This window comes from Drosophila subpulchrella, chromosome 3L (assembly GCF_014743375.2).
Source record: "Drosophila subpulchrella strain 33 F10 #4 breed RU33 chromosome 3L, RU_Dsub_v1.1 Primary Assembly, whole genome shotgun sequence".
Taxonomy (NCBI): Eukaryota; Metazoa; Arthropoda; class Insecta; order Diptera; family Drosophilidae; genus Drosophila; species Drosophila subpulchrella.
Genome location: NC_050612.1, coordinates 17,700,439 through 17,709,513, shown reverse-complemented (window position 1 = coordinate 17,709,513; position 9,075 = coordinate 17,700,439).

The window sequence follows — 9,075 nt, the reverse complement described above, 5'->3', positions numbered from 1 at the left end:
TTATAAGAAACACAGCCACAGCAGAGCAACGAAAACTTGGCGAACACGAACGCATGATTAAAACTTTGGCAAGATGTGAGGCGATGGGATGAGGGCTGGTGGATCCACGATGGAGTCCGCATTCTGAGGCGTTGATGCGGAGCTCAAGATACTTTCTGCACTTAAAGAAAATTTAAACGTTTCATTTTTGTAAAGTCTATCGCATTTTAAACGTTTTTTTTTTAATCTAGGTGCGACTGTATCCGAGATTGCACACCACGCCACCTAGCGTCGATTTCTTTATTTGCGTGTAACTTTTTAATGAGTTGTCCGATTGAAACAATGTTTGGTATGTAGATCGGTGTTGCTAGTCACAACAAAATCTCATTTACACTTATACAAAATCTTAGACAGACTTTCGGATATCAAAAGTGCGCTGAATAAAAAGCTAAGGAATATGATACTCTATGAGTATTTATGTGCAAAAGTGTGTTTTGTATGTGTGTTTTTGTTTTTCTCAGTGTCGGGACTGGGGACCATCCAATGCGTGCGGCCGGTTTCACCCGATCCCTCTGAGTTCGATCGTGATACGCTGACCGAGTGCAGCGCGAATGTTTTATGACCAGTCCCGACCCAGCCCGGCATAATTTGTTAGCCCGGCCGAGTGGTCCGAGGATGCTGGATCTGGATCTGAATCTGGGGCCATGCCTCCTCGGTCCTTTCCTGTCCGCCCCTTTGCACAGAAGCTGCTCCACTCTGCTCGATTGCGTATAATTTTTTTTCGTTTCTGTTTTTATTTTATTTTTTTTTTGGGTTTTGCTTCTTCATTGGCATCATTTGCCTGCGGGGCATAATTTTTGATGGGCTTTTGTCTGCTTCTTTGGAACCCAAAAGCCAAAAGAGATATTGTAGCGGGCAGTAGGGTACCTGGGTAAAAATGAGGTAGTTTGGTCAAAGAAATGTTTTTGGTTGAGAATTATAGATTAGGTTTTTTGCAATATTACATAACATAATATTTATGGTAATATTCTTATTTATAGCGAGAAATTATCATATTTTTAAGAACAATTCCGATTTCGAATAAGAAAAATGACTAATACATAACATAATATTTATGGTAATATTCTTATTTATAGCGAGAAATTATCATATTCTTAAGAACATTTCCTATTTCGAATAACAAAAATGACTGAACACATGTAATTTATATCATTTATTATAATGAAACCTGATATTATGTGAGGCATTTTGCCTTACCTATACTTAACCCCTTATTTTTTAATTTTCTTAAAGGGATTTAAGGGTATTCCCAGCCTGCTTAGTCCAACCACATGCTCCACATTCTGTGCGTCTCCTAACAGCCCCTCCATGCGCATCAGTCTGAAACTCCAGGCCGCTTCTCAATCGTTTTTAGTGGACAGTGCGCATTTGGTTATTCCCTTGCATATGATCAGGAAATATGCTACACATTTTCACTTTATGAAGTTCCCTCTGCAGAACCCTAAACCCCTTTTCATAACCTCGGGCACCACAGGAGCAGCAGCGGTGAAGCGACAGCGAACGCCCCTCGGGCCTCAAATGTCGGACTCAGCATGAATATTTTATTTGGCGAAAAAAAGGTTGGATGGATCCAGCTGAGATACACGCGGCGAAATACTATCTGGCTATAGCTATGAAAACGAAAATCTTCGATCTTACTGAATTCTTTTCTGTTCAAATACCTACCTTGGGTTGTACTTTAGTCTGTGAGTATATGCTTCTATTTTATTTTAAACATTTGTTTTTAAATGATCGAAATTCGTTTCTGTGTAGACTGATGGGTAGGGTGAGGATTGGTTTAGGGATAGCGATTGCGATTGGGGCCTGGGCTTGGGACTGGTATTGGTCTTGTCTGTCATGGACATGGGGCGCTGATGAACGTCGTTTCGTGTCTGGCATCTTAAGGTTGCCTTTTTGTACCCTTCTTTTTAAAAAGTTTTGGGGTATGTTAAAATTATAAAATCAAAATTAATATAGTATTGGAAGATAGTTCTAACATTTCTCCGAAAACAGTCACCTTATTTCCTATAATTCTTGATAATATTTATAAATGACTTGAAAAAAATGTAATATTATGTGAGGCTAGTTGGTGAATAATAGACGAAAGAAATGTTTTGCTCATTAAAAACATATTTATTTTTAAATTCTGGAAAAAGAAAGTTCTTAACTTTAACATTTATATTGTTTCAAAGAAGTGTTTATTTTAAGAGAAATAGTGAAATTACAAAAAATTGGAAAACGTTTTAATTTATTTAAACTATTTTAAGTTTTATTTAGGGTTCCTTTATAGGGTGTTTTTCTTTGAGATCTTTTTTTCAGCGATCTTCCTTTTTTTTGCTGTTGTTTTGTTTGTTTGGCTTGGTTTGACTTGATTTTTTGCCTGGCAGTTCTTGGCTGCGCTGTATTTTATGCTCATTTAATCTCGCTGCGCGTTTTTAACACATTTAAGGAGTTTCTGGGGAAAGGGATGGGGTGGTAGTGGGGCAAGGGGGCAGCAACCACCACATCATCGATTATGTTGATCTTTTTTTGTAGCGTTTCATTTCGCTGTCCGTTCGCAGTCCGTCTCTTTTCCCTTACTCTACCCATCTCTATCTTTCAACCGATTTTTTTTGTTTAACTGCGCACTTTTTCTGGACCGTCCCCGAGCGGGGGGAGGTGCGGGAAAAGGGGGAGGGGGGGACTGACAATGGCCGAGACGAGAGGTGACTCGCTACCTGTCTTACACAAAATAAACGCACCAGGTCTCGGCCCACTCCGCTCCCCTACACCGAAAGAAATTGGTAGCAAAATGGGTTAACAAAAAAAAGTACACCAAATTAAAATGAAAGCTAAATGGTTACTTATTTTTTCATTTTCCCCCAAAATAATATATTTTTGTTCTTAAATGTATTTGATCACAATTAAATTAAAGAATCTGCTGAAAAGAGTGGGGCAATTCCGACCGGTTTTGGATTATTATTAAGGGGTGGCTGATAACTTTTTTTGTGCCTTATAAAGGTTATGATCTATATAAAACTTAATCGGGAATTTAATTTAACTAACTTAAATTGTAATTACAATTATTGATAAGATATTAGAAAATGGATACGATACATTTTTTCTGAATATGGTTTTAGAAAAGGTTTACAATAAATTTTTTCTGAAGATGGTTTTAGAAAATGTTTACGATATATTTTTTCTGAAGATGGTTTAAAGAAAAACTTAGTTATATTATTTCGGTAGACCCATAAATTTTTCCCACTGCACCTTCCCTCCTCAATGTTTTCTCTGTCTTTGTAACATAATTTTTTCCCTGCCATCTCTGTTTGTTTCCAGTTTGGAAACCCTTTAGGCGCTCATTGTCAGCTCAGGTTCTTCGATTCTGTTTTTTGTGTTTTTTTTTAACGAAACCAGATAAAAAGCGAAAAAAACGAGAAGTGAACAAACTGCCGAGATATATGATTTCTTATTGTAAATCATGACATTTTGTTGCTTTCTGGCCCGGCAAGTTGTCTGTTTTCTGGCTACCGTTTCGACTGTTACGCCGTGTTTGATTTGCGACGGGTAAGCGAATAGACGGACGGGAGGTATGGGTTTGAGACCCACGCGGCGGATTATGAACGCTGTGTAATCATGCCATCTCAGAAAATTTGGGTTAAGCAGCTGGAAAGGACAGATCCAGTTTTAAGAATCGGAAGTATTTCATTTTTAAGTAATAACTTTAGAATCGGAAGTATTTAATTCTTAAGAAATTACTTTTTTATATAGAATTTTTTTTTTATATTACAAAATATTTTTCAAATAAAACAAGATATTTTAATGGAATTTTAAAAAATGAATATACGAAAATATCTTTTCTGTGAAGATTATAATATTAAAATCTTTTTCAAAAAAGTGATTAAATTCTGTTTCTACAAAATAAACTAGGTTAATATTAAAAAAAATCAAATTTGAACTTACAAAAATTAATGTTAACTACTTGATATTTCTTCATTCCATTTCTTATTATTTCATAGTTCATAGTTTGTTTGTAATTAACAAGGCCGGGTGTACCACTTTTTGAACATCCGATAACACTACCATGTTTTACATGTTATTTCTTTCTGATCGTAGTGTACCCTCATTACAGGGGATTACCCATGCTCAATCGGAGCCAAGGAAACCCCTCTAAATGGCTTTCTTCTCAGACTTATTCGGGCTATTTAAACTCTTTGAACTACTCGACGGACCCTATCCTTTTGGTGCACAAATTACCCCAATTCAGGTGCCACGGGTAACCCCTTTTTTCTTCTTGGGGGAAACTGAAACAAAATGTAAATAAAATGCCCACAAAAGGGGGTAAAGCGACGAAAAAGAATATTTCGCCCGCGGCCAAGTTTCACTTTGACACCTAAAGTGTGCGCGCATACCCCCTATATGAGGAAAACCTCTTTTTCCACACACCCTCGCACCGCATTTTCCAACCCCTCCCACTGGCTGCCCTTGATGCGGCGCCCCTGTTCGTTTATTTTAATTTTTTGTTCGCCTGCGCTTTCGTTTTTCAGAGAGCGAAAAAGAGGGATTTTCTGTTTTGGTTTTTCCCTCTAGACAACAGGCCACATTTGCTGGCACCCCCGACTTTTCCGCTTTTCCGCCCACTCTCGGGCCTCCCGTTTGGCTCAATGCTCAATAGGTCTTGCGCTTGATAGGTCAGTGACCCACTTGGATGCGCTGTTGTTCGCCATCATGCTCATCATCGTGTTGCGGATAATGATGACGTTGGGATATGGCTCCGGATGATGTTGCTCTACAAGGCAGGGGAACGAGGGCTAACACTGGCTATGTTGCGTTTTAAACGGTTTTAATGGTATCTTCTACATTTTTATTAATGTTTGGATTATCAAAACGCAAGGTAGAGCTTCTTTTTTAAAGATTTAAGTTTATGATTAAGTTAGTTATTTTATTATTTTAATGTTAGTACTAAAAACAAAAAAAAAACTATTTTGAAGTATAGATAATTTAGTAATAAATCTAAACCCTTTTAGGCAAAGTTCTTATTATATTTCAAAGTACAACTTAAGCGAAAATTATAAACATATTTTGACTTTTGGGATTTTTATTACATGTTAGGTTTATTTTAAGGTTTAAATTAATTAAATTATCGTTTTTTATTAATCTCATATAAGTATTAAATATTCTTGAATTTGTTTTGAACTCTTGACAATTGAGTAATAAATCTAACTCCGTTTAGGCAACATTTTTAAATGTATACCTTTGTACAAATAAATACTCAAAGCCAAAGGTGTGGCTCACTGTAACCCTTGTGCCCCGCCCCCTTTGGGACCTGCGGTTGCGCCCCTTCCGCCCCACCACCGCCCCCTTTTCAGCACAGCATCAAGTTCCCCACATCATCATCATCGTGTTCTTTCCCCCGATTTCTTCCTTTTTTTTTTAATTTTTTGCCTTTTCCACAAAGTCAACGTTCTTGGCGTTTTCGCAGCTGCTTCGCTTTGCCATTGCCCCTGAAGGGGGAGGGAGATGGGGGATGGGAGGGAGTGGGACAGCCTATGCTGGGGCCTCTGTATGGGTGTGTATCTGTGTGCGCTTGGAGCTGGCCAAGATTGCGGCACATGTGACGCTTTGGTCGCGTGCTGCCTTTCGCTCCTCATCTGCTCGAACTGACTCTTCTTCTTTTTCGCTTCCATCATCAGCAGGGCCTACTGCACTAAAAAAAAATTATGCCCAAAGTAATAATAATTTATAATGTAAAATTTATAAAAAAAAAGGATAAGCTATTGTAAATGTCACTTAAGTTAGCCATCACCAATTGAAATTAGGTACCTACTTGTTGTTATTATATCGAACTTCCACTTAGAATACATTATTAAATATCATAAAATAATAGTAGCACATTTTTTAATGGAACAATTTTCTGGTTTTACAATAATCAAAGGATCTAAAACTAAATTATATTATTCTTATTTTATTAAACTTGCTTACAACCAAAAAAATTAAATAGTTATTGAATAGTGTATTTTATTAGAGGTGGTGTACATACTTTCTAAATAATTTTATATTATATTATATTACTTGAATGGGTGAGAAATCCTAAAACGTTACTAGTATTCAATTAATACTAAATAATATATGAATTAATATTGTTTAATTAAGAATAATTTGGCCCAAAAACCTTTACCCTGTATCTTAAAAATTGTTTTCTGTGCATGCAACTTCTGCAGCGCGCTTCATTTGCAGCCACTGCAGTTGCAGTTGCAATTGGCATGGGCGGTGTGAAAGGGCTGGTGGCAGGGAAGGGGGCGTGCTGCCTTTGCCTTATCAAGAGCAGGTCATCGGGAGATGGCAGATGCTGATTGCAGGCGGGGGGCTCAGCAAAAGAAATGAAAAATGGGTGGCCATAGAAAGTGTAACTTCTTCAAGGGAATAATATTTATGCTGCTGGAAGGGCGAGTTCGAGGGGGAAAATGGGGCTCTAAATCAATAAATTGATAGGGGAGTGACATCCACATCCTGGAGACACGCCGCCGCACATCTACGATGGGCCTGGTGCCAGAACCCCGGGCACAAGTGTATGCTCCCCCAATTAAAATAGTTCCTAATCGTGGAACAAACCGTAAAACAGCTGTAGAGGTAATTTTACAGAAACTTAAATTACATTTCATACCAATCTAGTAAAAGGTTATTTTTTTCAGAGTATAAGTCAGAAATGATTATAAGGTTGTTATTTTAATCTAACACTGAATTGCATTTCACCGTAGATAAATAAACCTTAACGTAAGGTTTTCTTGTATTCTACTTTGGAATTATCTTACCAAACAGCAATTATTAAGACGATTACCAAATTTTAAATGAATTTTAAGTAATGAGTGACTATTTTCGCTAGTTTTAAACTTTAGACTTTACGAGAAATATAAAGATCTAACAAAATTCTTATACGAACTCTAGTAATAGTTAAGCTGCACTATTATTTAAAAGATAAACTCCGAAACGAGCTTTATTTTAAAGTGGTTCGCTTCGCAAAATCAAATCTTTCTTATTAGGAAGGATTTTCCATTGCATTAAGAAATATGTATTTTAATAATTCTAGATTCCTTTATACAAATTCAAGTTAGTTAGATTCCTATGCTATAAAGGGACTTTAATTTGTTTTGAACAAAGAGTTCCCAAAATAATTATTATCCTAATACTTATAATATTTTTGATTAACTTCGTCATGCTTTCCCTCTCCCCCCTTAAATCGCCCTGTCTCTGTCTGTGCGTTAACTTTCCCGCTTAAGTGACGATCGCGAGCTCTTAATTTAACGGTAATTTGCGTAGAACAGTCTACCGCTCCGCCATCGCCCGTCTCGCTCCCGCTTCCTGCCGTCCCGCTCTTCTGGGGCCGCTGCGCAGGCGCACAATTTACTGTTGTTTAGCCTCCTCCTAATTGATTGCTCCCGTTGTTATTGTTATTACTGCCATTGTTGCCATTGTTTTTGTTGTTCTTGCAGCCGGCCGCCGCTACTTATTGCAAATATGAATTATTATTTATTCTTATTGGAGCGAACGGCAGCGTTTTCGTTTTCGTCACAACTTTTTGCGTAGCCCGCCAGAAATAATAGTGAACTCAAGTTGAATGCAGAAATTTATTTGTTTTCATTGTTGTTGGGCTGCAGAAATTGTGTAATAAATAATTTACGCTCGCTTTTGCAGCGTGCCACATAATCATATTCAATAATAATAAAAAAAGCAACAGCAAAATGGGCTGGGCCCCAGTTAAGAGGGTTGCATGGCGGGGCGAAAGAGAGGGGGGTGGAGCGAGCGAGGGGGATGGCAGAGTGGAGCTTGTTTGGGTCGCTGACCCAGAAATGTCAAACAGGGAAGTCTTTTAATTTTTATTCCTCCATACTCCATTTGTTTTGCCTGTATCGCGTGGTGAGTTGATTTGTGGGACTTCAGTTTTGATAGGACTGGAGATTTTTTAAGTGTTCGCAGTCTGATAATTTACCCATATGTGCTATCTATATCTATCTAATACTTTGCTTACGATTCTAAAACTAAGTTCTTTGGTTGATTTTCAATTTCATTATACATTTTTATGTCTTGTTGCGTTTACCGATATAAAAAAAAATAACAGATCAATTTGGAAAACCATATTTAAATTTAAAGTCACAAACTATCTGTTTTGTAATTTTTGTTTTGTAAATTACATCTTTGGTCCTTTGGCTGAAAGACATAAAATCTTTAAATGCATTTATTTTAAAATCATTCTAATTCTTAAATTACTAACTGTAATTCCTATTTCCTAAATATTATATAATTTGCTATAATCTGTAAAACCTTTTTTTAAATTTACATACTAAAATGATTTTAATTACTTATGTACTTAAATGTTAAATTGATTTAAATGTTGTTAAAACAAAAAAAAAAATTGTATGGCTTAATGTCCAATGACGATAAAAATAGGCTAACAAGGCTTTGATTATTAATTAACTAAAAAGGCTAACAACTGTAGAAATTTTATATAATTTGGCTTTGGTTACTAATTAATAGCAAAGCTACCATATACATAATTGCAAGTTGTGTGTATTTTGTAATCGGTAGAGTAATTATTTCGTAGGTCAAATTGGCATTTCGACCTTTTAACTATTATATTGGTAAACTTTATATCATAGATTGTTTTGTGTGTACAGTGGTTACGAGATATTCTATAAAACTGCGTATTAGCCAAATTATAACACGTCTTTCAGTTGATTTCACCACCTCCATTCGGAGCACTCTTATCTCATTTTTCAGATGGCCTGCACATTTGTGAAAAATGAAAAACACCCCCACCCCCCATAATATTTGTTTGTTTTTCTTTTTACGGACTCTGACAGCCACTTCGACGACACATAGCACTCATATTACGCTTAATCAGTTTCGTATCCAAATATTTTTTATTTATTTTGCACTGGCTCGAGTAATTGGAGTTGCAAACGAAAAAGATATAAAAATAATAAAAAAAAAGCCTGTCTAAAAAACATAAGCAAGCCGAGGAAAGACAAAGAATAAATCGCAAAAATCGAGCCCCTTTTTCTGATTAATCCCTGTTTGCCT